This window comes from Clarias gariepinus, chromosome 23 (genome assembly GCF_024256425.1).
Source record: "Clarias gariepinus isolate MV-2021 ecotype Netherlands chromosome 23, CGAR_prim_01v2, whole genome shotgun sequence".
Lineage (NCBI taxonomy): Eukaryota > Metazoa > Chordata > Actinopteri > Siluriformes > Clariidae > Clarias > Clarias gariepinus.
The window spans coordinates 6,923,588-6,936,230 of NC_071122.1; the positions used below are offsets into that span (position 1 = coordinate 6,923,588).

Sequence of the window (12,643 nt, forward strand, 5' to 3'; positions counted from 1 at the left end):
ACACATTTTTGCACTTCGATTCTTTGTTGCCTTGACACTTTGTTACACTGTTGGTTTGTTGTCCTGACACTTTATTGCACTGTAGCTTTTTTTGTCCTGACATACTGCTGTGCTCTTTTTAGTTGTAGTGATGCTTTGTTGCATTGTTGGTCTGACACATTGTTGCATAGTTGTTTTGTTCTCCCTAAATTTTGTTGCGTTGTTGTCCTGTCACATCAATTTTTTGTTTTCTTGACACTTTGTTGTACTGTTGCTTTGTTGTCTTGACACTTTGATGCGTTGTTGTATAAACACATTATTGCACTGTTGCTTTGTTGTCCTGACACATTATTGCACTGTGGCTTCCTTCTACCTCCCATTAAAAAAGAACCTGCTTGAAATTAATATCTGTTCTGAATATGATCAGATTTGCAATATTGTTTTGGTTGGAAAACTTTGATCCCCCTTTTTTTTTAATGTTTAATGTTTTTTTTTTTTTTGGTTTATGGCCAAGACTTGAGCTACTACTCTGTCCTGATTTTACCCTTCAGTATATTTCCAGTTTTTAGAATGACTTCACTGACACGTTTGCGCCCAGATCAGATGTGTCAAAGCACCTCTGCGATGCCATAAATTGTTTCACAATGCTTCAGTTCACACTCACACATCTTTTGAGCGCTAGGTTTAGCTCCTGGACTAATTTAGCAGGCCTACACCTCTCCCATTGGCTTCGTCAGCTGGGTCTTGCGTCACATCTCGCAATCACATGGCAGTGTTGCTGCTCACACAGGGCAACAGGAAGTTGTTTTTTGTAGATTATAGACGTCGCGCATCCTCTCGAGGCACTTTAGGAAGCGCATCTGCGTTGGAAGTCTCTCATTAGGCCTGACATTAAGAAAGCTCCAAATTATACACATGCTGCCTACAAAAATGTGACGGTCTGATGCAGAGTGCTCATATGCACAACCTGCAGTTTTTTTTCCTTTATTCACTCTGTCTTTTGTAAGGTTGCAGAATGAAAAATGATGATGCCGATATTTTCTATGCTATGCCCCATTGTGTGAGAAATAGACCCGAACAAAAGGAGCGGAGTAAAGATGAGGCTGAGATGTTAGAGGAAGAATTAACATACTCAGCTTTACAATTCTGTTTAGAACGGGCACTGAAAATGTTTTGCAAGCTAAAGCTGTGTAATAAAAATGTTTTCTCATATGATCAGAGAACGTTCAGGGTTTAGTTGTGATTTTTAAATTCGTTTGATCTCCAGAGTGATTAGAGGCAATTTCAAAAATCTTAATATGTACAAACATCCTTTTTTAAAACATTTTTTTACCCAACATTTCTCCTTTTAAGCAGATCAGAGTAAAATAAATATGAAGACAATTCCAATATGCGCTAATTAATGTTCTTATGCTCTGAATGTTTTTTGGATGGGTTATACAGTATGTCTACTTGGGACCATTTCTGATCGGCAAACCATTGTGGGTTCTCCTTGGAGTAGGACTTGAAGAAGTCTTCGGAGAGATAAACAGCACAGATGGAAGGCTAGAACACTTTAAACACAAAACCCCCTTAAAAAGGAGTTCTTTACAGGTTCTTTGACTTGTACATTGCTAAAAGGGTTTACTGACAGAAGAACACTTTGTTGTTAGGTTTCACATAGAAAATGTAAGAGATTTGGCAGGGAAACCAAAACACCCTTAAGCGTTCTAGTTTTTCCCAAGAAAAAGTATACAGGGTGCTAGATTTCGAAATAAAAAATGTATTTTCCTACTGGCATACTTAAAAATGATACAAAGAACTAGAGACGGAGGAATTATCCCAATTCAGTCGCTGTATGTATCACGGTTCGTTTGAATCGCAATTTATGTATCACCACATTGACTTTTAAAATTCATTTAAAATTTACATAAGTTTATATTTAAAGTGGTAAAATGTTGCAGTTCTTCTATAATCCTAGCATGCATGCATTACATATTGTAGGAGCAAATTATTTTATAATGTTGCTTGGAATTGCAACAAAATCTAAAATAAATAAATAAATAAAATCGGGATATTTACTGTATAAAATCATGATACTAGCAGAATCACAATACAAACCAAATTGTCACCTAGATATCATGATAATATTGCATCAGGCGGTGATTTTCTTCACTACAAAGGTATTTTAGCATACTTTTTTTATTTTTAAATCATTAGGGTTTCTTTTGGATTCTTTGGAAGCTAGTTTGAAGCTTTTCTTTTCCCCATGAGAATGCTTTCCAAGTAAATTAGAGCTGCCATGTGTTTTCCAAATCTGGGCAGCTTGCAAATCAATAACCCTGTAGACTTTTGAAGGACCATTGTTAAGTACACGTACAGTATCTTTTAAATTGTTCAAAGTGCTCTTCAGGAGGTTCTATAGTAGATTGATTTTAGAACACATGGTATCATTTCCTAAAGTTGTTGGTTTAACACATAAGCGTTTTCTTGAAGCAGAAACTAAAGGACTTTTAGATGAAACTTAGTTTTGTAAGAATATTTTATTCGTTTTGGAGAACTCTATTAGAAGAAGTTTCTTAGTAGGAGCAGCAATGTGGCTTAGCACTTTATCCTCGCACCTCCAGGGTCCATGTTTAATTCCCACCTCGAGTCTGTGTGCATGGAGTTTGCCTGTTCTCCCCGTTCTCAGTGGGTTTCCTCCGAGTACTCTGGTTTCCTCCCAAAGTCACGTAGACCGTTTAAGAGTGACTTGTTATTTGTAATAAGCTGTAATTTACTTAAAGAACTACAAAAAGGTTTAATCATCCAGACATCCAAAGTAATGAACCAGGGTGGAACCTTCTTTTTTCACTGAAGCACTTTAAAACACATAAGTTACAGGGTTCTTCATCCCATAGGTTTTTAATTAATTTAATACAAGAAACATTTTCTCCTTTTTCTTTGGCCGCAGTAATATAACATGCTTTTTAGGGAAAAAAACACGAACTAGTAAGATTATCATTAACCAGCCTTTTCAAGAACACTTCCAGTACTTTTGTTTACCCGTCTGTTGCCTCATTTGCATAATTTAATCTAATTCGAAATGCTTCTATGAATAATTCTCGCAATTAATACGTAAATAATTCATGATATTGGTTTCAACCATCACATTTTCCATACTTTATAAAGAAACACTGAGGAATTATTATGTAAATCTAATCAATCTAATTATTATGGAAAACAGGGTGAAATTAGAAGTTTGTTGGAGAAAGAAATATAAATAAATAAAAGTGGTTGCTCGCTCCGGTCCTGAGATATCAGTGTAAGGAATATGGGCTGGAGCTTCTCTGGATGCCTTCACAGTGCAGACCTCGTGGCACGCGGTACTCATCGAGTCCTGCCAGTATCCGTCAGCGTGATAAGAACCTGTGCTTCAGCGTGCGGAATGAACTCTGAGCACTGAATGAAGGTCTGTTCATTCATCATAGCGCTTATTTTGTTTTCTGTGGTTGTTTCTGTGTGCTGTTTGTTCTGGCATGGTGTATCACTAGATCCATCCTGCACCATCTCGATGACATCGGCGGGATCTTCGCTCTGTGGTGTGTCCTTTCTCATTTTTTTTGGGTTGGGTGAAATTATTAAAAGGTGCAACAATGAAGTAACCGAAGTGCCCTTAAATAAACAACATACTTTATGTACTTTTATCATGTCGGATTTATTAATCGTGTCTCTGTTTATATCTTATCACTTTGCTGTTTAAAGAAATGTGAGATGATTAAAACAAAGTAAATGGAGAACGATAAAGCACCTATAGGCAGGTGTCCAAGTGAAGAGAAAGAAAGAAGAAAAGAAAGGGGGAAAGAAAAAATATGTCCTCTCATATGTTCCATCGGTTGTAGACACTCAACAAGAATCATTTAGAACGTTGAAGAACCATCTTGGAGAACTCTTATCTTTTAAAACTTCTTCTTAGCACATTTTTCTGGCTGCGTTCACAATACAAGTCATGTCCAATTCAGATTCTTTTGTTTAGATGATTGGATTTGCTTGTCATGATGGGTAATGTTCATAATAACAAATGACTTTTCATAAATCTGTCTCTAATGTGGACGTGTCTGTCCTCTGAAACAGCATGCATGCGCACGTCGACATGTTTTTGCTCGTGCCATCTGGGTTAAAACACGCCATATTTGTGCGAGTGATCATTCATTTCAAACAATGGGTGCAATTTTGGCAAAAACCTGCTTGGGATTTTTCTCTGGAGGACGGCAAGCAGTTAGCAGGTTGTATTTGTTGAGGTCCAGAATAAGAAATAAAGGCAAATCCATCACTTTAGCTGTTTTAGCAGTAACTGTTAGCACCTTTTTTTTTGTGAGTAATATTGAAGTTACAACACTCTTAGAAAAGGTTTCTTGACGTTTTTTTTTCTTCTTTTTTTTTTTGTTTTTTTGGATAGACAAAGGATTAAACGTTTATAAACGGAACTTTTTCTGACAGGGAAAAGACTTTGTTGTCGGGTTTCTCTCCAAAAACATTTAAAGAATCCATAAATTAAGTAGAATCATGAAGTTTTTCTGCCACCTTCCGAGTGAAAATAATGACGTATCGAATAATGAGTTTTTATTTTTTTTACATTTCTAATGATGTCACACTGTTACACCCTGAGTCAGAACGTAGAAATCTGCTCCTCATGCCGTCAGGGGTAGCGTCCCTTTGAGAATCCGATCTCCTCCTTGGGGGCGTCCGACTGCTTTCATGCTTCCAATAGCTGTTATGATTCTGTTATTACGCTCGGAGGCAATCTGCCAGCCGGTTTTATTCATCGCACAGTGTGAGCAGACAGTAAGGTCTCTGATTCTTTCTTTCTATCTCTTTTTAAACCCGATTCCATTGCTCCTGTAACATCTTTATATAGGATTACACAGAAAATGTGTACTGGTGCTTCAGGAAAATACGCCTTAAAATCAAAGCAGCTTTACTGCTTACTGCTGGTATTATGCTTGCTTTTTTCTTTTTAATTGAAAGTGTTCAGCTGGATATTCTGGGGTTGCCAGATCCTATGTCACATATTAACTGTTACAATTTTTACATTTATTTATAATTTGTGAATCAGGAAGGAACCAATCACCATTGTTTCCAACAACCAATCACGTCAGATTATTTTTATTCTCTTCGTTGTGATATTAACAGTAATAAAGTGTCTGCATTCTTAATATAATATAATTTTTTTTATTATTAAATTAATTAAAGACAATTTCTTTCTTTAACGTTAGATCAAATCTATTTTTTTTTCTATTGTGATAAAACTTAAGCATTCTGAATGCCTATGAAGTCATTTAACATCATTTGGCGACTTTGAGAGACTCTTTGGCCATGCAGCAGCTTCTTTTGCTCTGTGCACGGACGACATGCCGGGTTTGATAAAGGCGGTCAGCGTGGACTGAAGTGTCGAGGCAAACAGACGGTGTTTTCAGTGGCCCTGCGGAGGGCTGTGAATAGAAGAAAACCCACGAGCACTGAGATGAACGCTTTCTGCACATTGTGCTTAGCCTTTGTGCTGTTCTAGACGACGGCGAGTAGTAGGAGGAGGAAAAAGAGACACGAGGAGGCGTTCGATGGCTTCCACCGGCCTCAGAGAGAAAACGTGGCCATGTCTGGCTGTTCCGGGTTTCTAGACCCACTAAACAAGCGGCGCTAAGCCTCCAGCCTCGTTTAGTGCCTTTATTTACGCCTCTGCACTCCTCTCACCACGATAACAGTCTCTTCCTTTTTTCTCTTATTCCCGCCTTTCTCTCGACTGTTCCCGCTTCCTCCATACATACCTACATCTCTATCAAACACAGCTTGGGCGATGGAAATTGTTCCCTGGTGTTTCCATGGTAACTGAATCTCATGCAGCCCCTCCCTCCTTCCTTCCTTCCATCCCTCCCTCTTTCCCTCTCTGGTTCTATCTTCCTTTGTGTTAGCGTTAGTAAAGAACGGGATTTAAAACAATGGAAAGAAAACAATTCACACTTCAATGCAAGTAATAAAAAAGAATAAGGTTCGTTGTTTAAAGACATTGTTTAAAGACTGATTGTATGTGTGTGTGTGTGTGTGTGTGTGTGTGTGTGAGGGGAAAAAAACCCCTGCAGTGTTGCTTTACTTGTAATTGAGATAAAAAAAGTCTCACTTTTTCTTTCATCACAGCTTTATGTTGATCTGTCTTACTTTTTACATGGCCTTTCTTTCTTTGTTTTTTTCTTTCGTTCTTTCTATTTACGTGGACATCCGCCAATAGTTTCTTTCTTTCTTTCTTTCTTTCAATAGGTTTTTTCTTTTTTCTTTCTTTACACTTGTATATCTGACAATAGTTAGTTTCTTTCTTTCTTTCTTTCTTTCTTTCTTTCTTTCTTTCTTTCCATTTGTATACCTGCCAATATTTTTTTTCTTTCTTTTCAGTTGTATATCCGCCGATAGGTTCTTTCTTTCTTTCTTTCTTTCTTTCTTTCTTTCTTTCTTTCATCTTCCTTTCTTTTAATAGGTTTTTTCTTTTTCCTTCTTCCTTTCTTCATTCCAGAATATCTGCCAATAGTTAGTTTTTTTTTCAGTTGTATATCTGCCAAAAGTTTCTTTCTTTCTTTCTTTCTTTCTTTCTTTCTTTCTTTCTTTCTTTCTTTCTTTCTTTCTTTCATCTTTCTTGTTTTTAATAGGTTCTTTCTTTTTTTCCTTTTTTCTTTCCTTCTTTCCAGTATACAGTAGGTGGACAAGCGGTATGTTACTTTTCCTGCTGCGCCTCATGGCGACAGCATTTGGGTTTGTGAGTTTGCTGGCTTTTACCACTGAGTGGCGCTATATAACTATAGACTGAGGCCTCAGGCATCAGTTCATTCTCTCCAGGATTAATGAGTCGCAGCTTGGCTAGAGCCGCACGTAGTTGCAGATAAAATCAAGTGAAACATTGTAATTGAAGCAATTGTAATCGAATTTAAGCAACGTAAATGTTAACACACTGAGCCTTTAGATTTTATGTGTAATTAGAAAAGCTACGCGTGTAGGGTCTTGTCATATATTTTGTGTTCTTTAAATTTGTGGTAGATTTATTAACTGAAATAAATGAAACTAATCGACCATAAAATTAAAACACTGTCAGATCAATGTGCAAAAACTATATAGTAAAACTATATAAGCTACATAGCCTTTATAAGAGACTACTTTTATTTAGGTGCACTCACAATGACGAAAAACTTGATTTTGTAAAATAATAAAGTAAACAGGGCTCACTATTCTGTATTGACGACGAGAGACGACGAGATGACATGATCACCATTAGCACAGCCGAAACCAAAGAAATCACAAATTTATCAATTAATTATTAAAATGGTCAGATTCACTCTGATTCATTGCTGTTTTCCCGAAGCATTCGTAATCATTAGTCTACTTCTGCCGCTGCACTCTGGAAAACGTTATGCATGTGGTTGAGCACTGATTAGACTACGTAATTTACAGAGCAGGATCATGATGCTCAATGTCCCGAGCCCAAACCTCATTTAAACTAAATAAACAAATATTTGAAGTAGATAACAAGAGCTTACATTTATAAAAAAAATATTTTATTTAGACTATAACAAATAATCCTGCATTTATTTTTGGGTGTGCCCGCTGCCACAGTTCTTATACGGCTCTTTATTAGACTAAATCATTCAGTAACAAGCCTGTAACTTTCCATGTAAAACAGGTACATCTGTAAAAATTAATTGTTTAAATGTGTATATCATAAGCTATTGATCAGTGATTTATGTAAACGACTCAGATTAGATGTAAGTAAATGCTTTGCTGTTTGAGGGGGGCGTGCTAATGACGATTTGATCTGCTGTGTGTGTGTGTGTGTGTGTGTGAGGTTTCAAGAGATCTTACATACTAATGAAAAGTCGTGGGTTATTCAGTGAAACAGAAGCTCTGCTGAAAAAATTAAGGCACATCAGTCACTTTACCCCAAATAAAAGGGGGTAAAATGAATAAACCGAGATGCGCGTTTATTAGCCCCACCCCCGTGAACACAGCGTATTCAGAGAAAAGCGCGTCCGCGAGAGGTTGTGCTCGGACCACTCAGCTTAACGGATTCTAAAATTGACAATGTTACCGTTTTTTTAATCGCTGGAATGGAAGAGATAGAAAGTTTCCTCATCATAACATGCCTTGTATTGTTTTTAATCACTCTATACACAAACCGTGATTTTTATGCTATTTTAGAGATGGGAAATACAAATGGAATCTTTTTTTGTTTTTTTATTTTCATATTTTTTTTAAATAAAAAAATAAAGAAATTAACTTTCAATATTTTATACAAATATAAGTAAATGATTGTGTATAGAGTGATTACAACCAATACAATTTATGTTATGATGAGGAAAATCTCAATTTCTTCTATTACAGTAAAACAGTAATAATGTCAATTTTTAGAATCTAGAATCCAGAAGATGAATTTTGCAGAAATTTAAAAAGAGGCCTAAATCACTGCAGGTCTTCAAAATCCAGGTCTTAAAGTGAGGAGGGGTGCATTTAAGTTTCTCTGAATGTATAGGTGAGAACAGCCGATTCACACCTGAGGAGGGTGAATAATTTGCATTTGAATGTTGTCTGCCATTGTAAAGCACACACAGTAACACTAAAAGAACAACATTTCAGGACAAATAGGAATAAGAGCCCCTTAATATACGGCATAAATATTATTAAATATTACAACAAAATTCCTCTGCGCTCGAAAAAACTTTATGCATGCGGGTGTGTGCTGAATAGACTTAGAGTAGGATATTAAAGAGGAGGAGATAAACAACAATAGCCCACGTTAATTAACGTTAGGATCTCGGGCTATAAAGGCAAGGCGCAGAGTTAAGTCCGGGAAGTATGTGATGCGGTGGAGCAGGACAGAGTGGCATGCGAGTCGTGGCGATGTGACGCGGCCCAGAGACTTTAAACATGACGCTGAAATTCCGCCCTTTGATCTTCGCGCTCCCACGGCGCCTTCACTCCGTGCAGGCGCGCCGCCACCTTTCGCCAGCTGTGTGCCAGCATGGCACAGCCCCCGGATCTGCACGTGCACTTCATCCCTCCTTTAACCCTTTCCTTCCCTATTTTACCTAAATAAATTATCCCTTTCTCCATAAGACCTCGCCTCGTGTCCGTGCTTTATATTGCCGCCCGTGCAAATAGGCCCGAACCCATTACAGATACCAAACCAAAACCCCGGTACAGAAATTCTTTCCGAGATGAGGCTGCGTTGGGCCTCCAAGTGGCGCAGTGGTAAAGTGCTCGCCCTATCATCCGGAGATTGCTGGTTTGGTTCGCGGGTGATGCTGTAACCTCTCACAGCCGGAGGCCTCGAGAGAGCTAAATTGGCCGAGCTTTCTCAGTGGGGAGGGATGAGAGGTATTTAGTGCTCCCACCTTAATTGCACGCCATTCAGCGTTTGCAAGCGCTTGCCTCCGAGTGTGTGATGCCGCCCCGTGAGCGAGCAGTTCGAAGTAGACTGGTGTCACGTGGTTCGGAGGAAACGCGTGACAGCCCCCGGCCCTCCTGGCTGGATGGAGGTAAGTAGCCTTAATGTGGGAGCCCCCCTAGTGACGGGAAGGAAATTGGACCTGACTAGATTTAGATTGAGGAAAAAGAATTGGACTAAATTTATATATTAAAAAAAATATATGCTTTTCCGCAGCGGTGAGCACGACGGTAATAAGCATTCTGGTTGTTCACCTACTGTATCTGCCAATAGTTAGTTGCTATCTGCTGATAATTTGTTTCTTTCTCTTTTTCTTTCTTTCTTTCTTTCTTTCTTTCAATAGATTCTTTCTTTCTTTCTTTGTCTTTCTTTGTCTTTCTTTGTCTTTTTTCTTTCTTTCTTTCTTTCTTTCTTTCTTTCTTTCTTTCTTTCTTTCTTTCTTTCACTTGTACAGTATACTGTACCTGCCAATAGTTTCTTTCTTTCTTTCTTTCTTTCTTTCTTTCTTTCTTTCTTTCTTTCCTTAGTTTTTCTTTTTTTCTGCTGCATAAGATTTTAGTTTCTCAATCTGAAGCTTCACAGGATATTTATATTAATATACACATTTTAGCAGGTCAGTGAGATCAGGGTTGACGAGTTAAGAATCTCTGAATTCACTGAAAGTGCTTACAGTCTTTATGTAATAATGGCTTTTTCATCAGCAGGGTTTATTATCTAGTCTTTGTGAGGTGCTTGTCCTCGTCTTTCTGCTGCAGCATTTCGGTGCATGACACGTTGCCTCTGTATTCAGGGACACGCCTGGGTAATGGGCTGTGACAGCAAATGGATGGCCTCAAATGCTGCTCACTCACTCTCTCTGTGGACGATAACAGCCCTCGCTAATTTGGTAATTAATCTGAAGTTCCTAACCATCTCCAGACAGGACACACAGCTTTATCCAGAGTGAGAGCCAAGAATAAGAATTTAAAAATTTGGCTATTTTTTTGGACACCTTTGTATCCACATCATGGTTGTTAACAGTTCTGTCTCATTGCGTGTAAAGTAAAGCAGTGCAGGCATGCTGGTCTAGCGTGTTCTCTGGGGTTTTATGCTTCTTTTACTTAAACAATGTGTTTTCTTTTTACATTTTGCTCATTCGGTTGAAGCTTTTCTCCAAAGCTACTTTTAAAACAGGGTACAATTGAGCATCTGGGGGAGGGGGGGGGTGTCTTGTTCAAGGACCCAGCAGCCGCAGCTTGGTGGTGCTTGGATCTTTGAACTTGTAATCAGTATTCCAAGGCCTTAACCACTGAGCCAGCATTGCCCAAAAGCACTTAACCATAAGCCTTTTATATAATTGAGCAGGGTCACATCCTTCCACATACATTAAGCCTAGTAGTTTGAGCCCAAATGATTCGGAACTGCTTCCCAGGTGACGCCACATTATATCTACGGTATGTGTGTGTGTGTGTGTGTGTGTGTGGGGTCTGAGATTATGCCCTTGGTAAATCTGAACCATGAACCATGTATAAGCTTTCTCTTGGAAATTTTTTGATTTTATTCTCCTAGTTGGTATGCAAAGAGCATTTACATCCCATTTGCATTATTGACAAAACTGAACACTGGGACGCTCAGCTCATGTTTATATGACAGAAGAAAGAGGGGGGGGGGGACTTATTTCTTACCAGAACTTAAGCATGATGCTAACTTGCATTCTACATTTTTTTCCTTTTGTTTTATTACTTTCCTTATTTAAAGCTATTATTATTATTATTATTATTATTTTTATTTATTTTTTTTGGCCAAAAGCATTCTAATTAAACATTTCTAACTAAACCGTCACCGTTAATCGGAATAGGAGCTATATTGCTGTATATATAATGGTGAGGCACTGAGAGTCGTCTTGTCTCTCGTAAAGAGACTGAGAGCTACTCGTAAAGATGAAGATGAATATCCCTTGAGCCTTTCACTAGTACTGCACACAAAAGGAAGTCCGCTACACTACTGCAGGTTTACAGGCTTATAACTTTAGCACTTCTGGAAAAAAAGTGATGAAATATTGATTTATCGCCATGGTGGTGAGCTCGGTTATAGCAGGCAACTTGAAAAATATGAGCTGGCACAGGAACAGATGTTTCTCTTAGTCTTGTCCATGTAGACTAAGATTGATTCATAGAGATTGAGGTAGCATAAATTAGAATAAAACAAGAATGTGTGCTTTTTAATGGCCCCAAAATACACCCTTGTTGCATGCCATGTGCAGTTCGGTTTTGTTTAATCTAAGCTGGCTGTTTTTCTTCTGTCCCTCGAGAACTGTCCACATCGTTATTTTGCTGTGTTATGCTGATATGTCCTGAGGCCACTGGTAGAGCTCAGATGTCAGGCTATGATTGGATTAGACTGACTCGAAAATGTGTGAGACGTTCAATTTAAGTGATGGACATCCATGTGAGGAGAGCAGAGAAAATTAGGGGGGATGTCTATTAAGGGCTTTACAAATATGGATATGTCTAGGCTGGTGTAATGGATCAGAAGAGTATCTGAGAATACCAGCAGGATAATTTTCTTTTTTTTGTATGGGTGGAACTATTATATAAAATATTCTTTTATTTATCACATAAGTAAGGATTTATGGACTACTCTAAGTATAGAATAATTCTAAGTACATGTTTAATTTTAGAAATATCTTTATTAACAATTAGTGTAATTTCTTATAGTATCTTATGGCATTTGAATAGTATTGTAGTGTGTTTCCCTCTTGGTATGTTTTTTTAAGGAGATGAGAACTTAAAAATACACTCTAGCCGTGAGAAAGTAGCTACATGGACAATATTTCTTCTGTATTTCTTCTGTCTGATTGAAATAATTTTTATTAGAGATTCTAACTTGACTGTTTACGTGGATGCTGATTCTGATAAGATCAGCATTAACATTCTTAAGGTATTTAATGAGAATGTAAGGTTTTGCTCATGTGCAAAGTGGTTCAGCGGTACCTTTTGCAAGTGAGGATTTTAGTCTCATTACAAGAATTGAGTCTCATCTATGATTGGTAAGATGCTGTACTGCGTATGAAATGGTGAGCCAATTAGTGCCCCTTCCTTAATCAGAGACCTGGGGGACGAAAGTTTTAAGTAAAGACTGGTTAGAAAGGGATGTTCGTAGAGAATGTAAGAATCAGGAATGTAAGCAAAATTTGTACACACATTTAGAATATATATAATAATACATTTCATAGCATTTATAACC

The 12,643-nt window shown here is 37.8% G+C and overlaps 1 protein-coding gene across 4 annotated transcripts in view; it reads left to right on the plus strand.

Annotated features, from left to right (window-relative positions):
- LOC128511131 (band 4.1-like protein 1) overlaps positions 1 to 12,643 on the plus strand; it is a 102,058-nt gene that overhangs the window by 44,807 nt on the left and 44,608 nt on the right. The gene's annotated exons all lie outside the window — the stretch shown is intronic.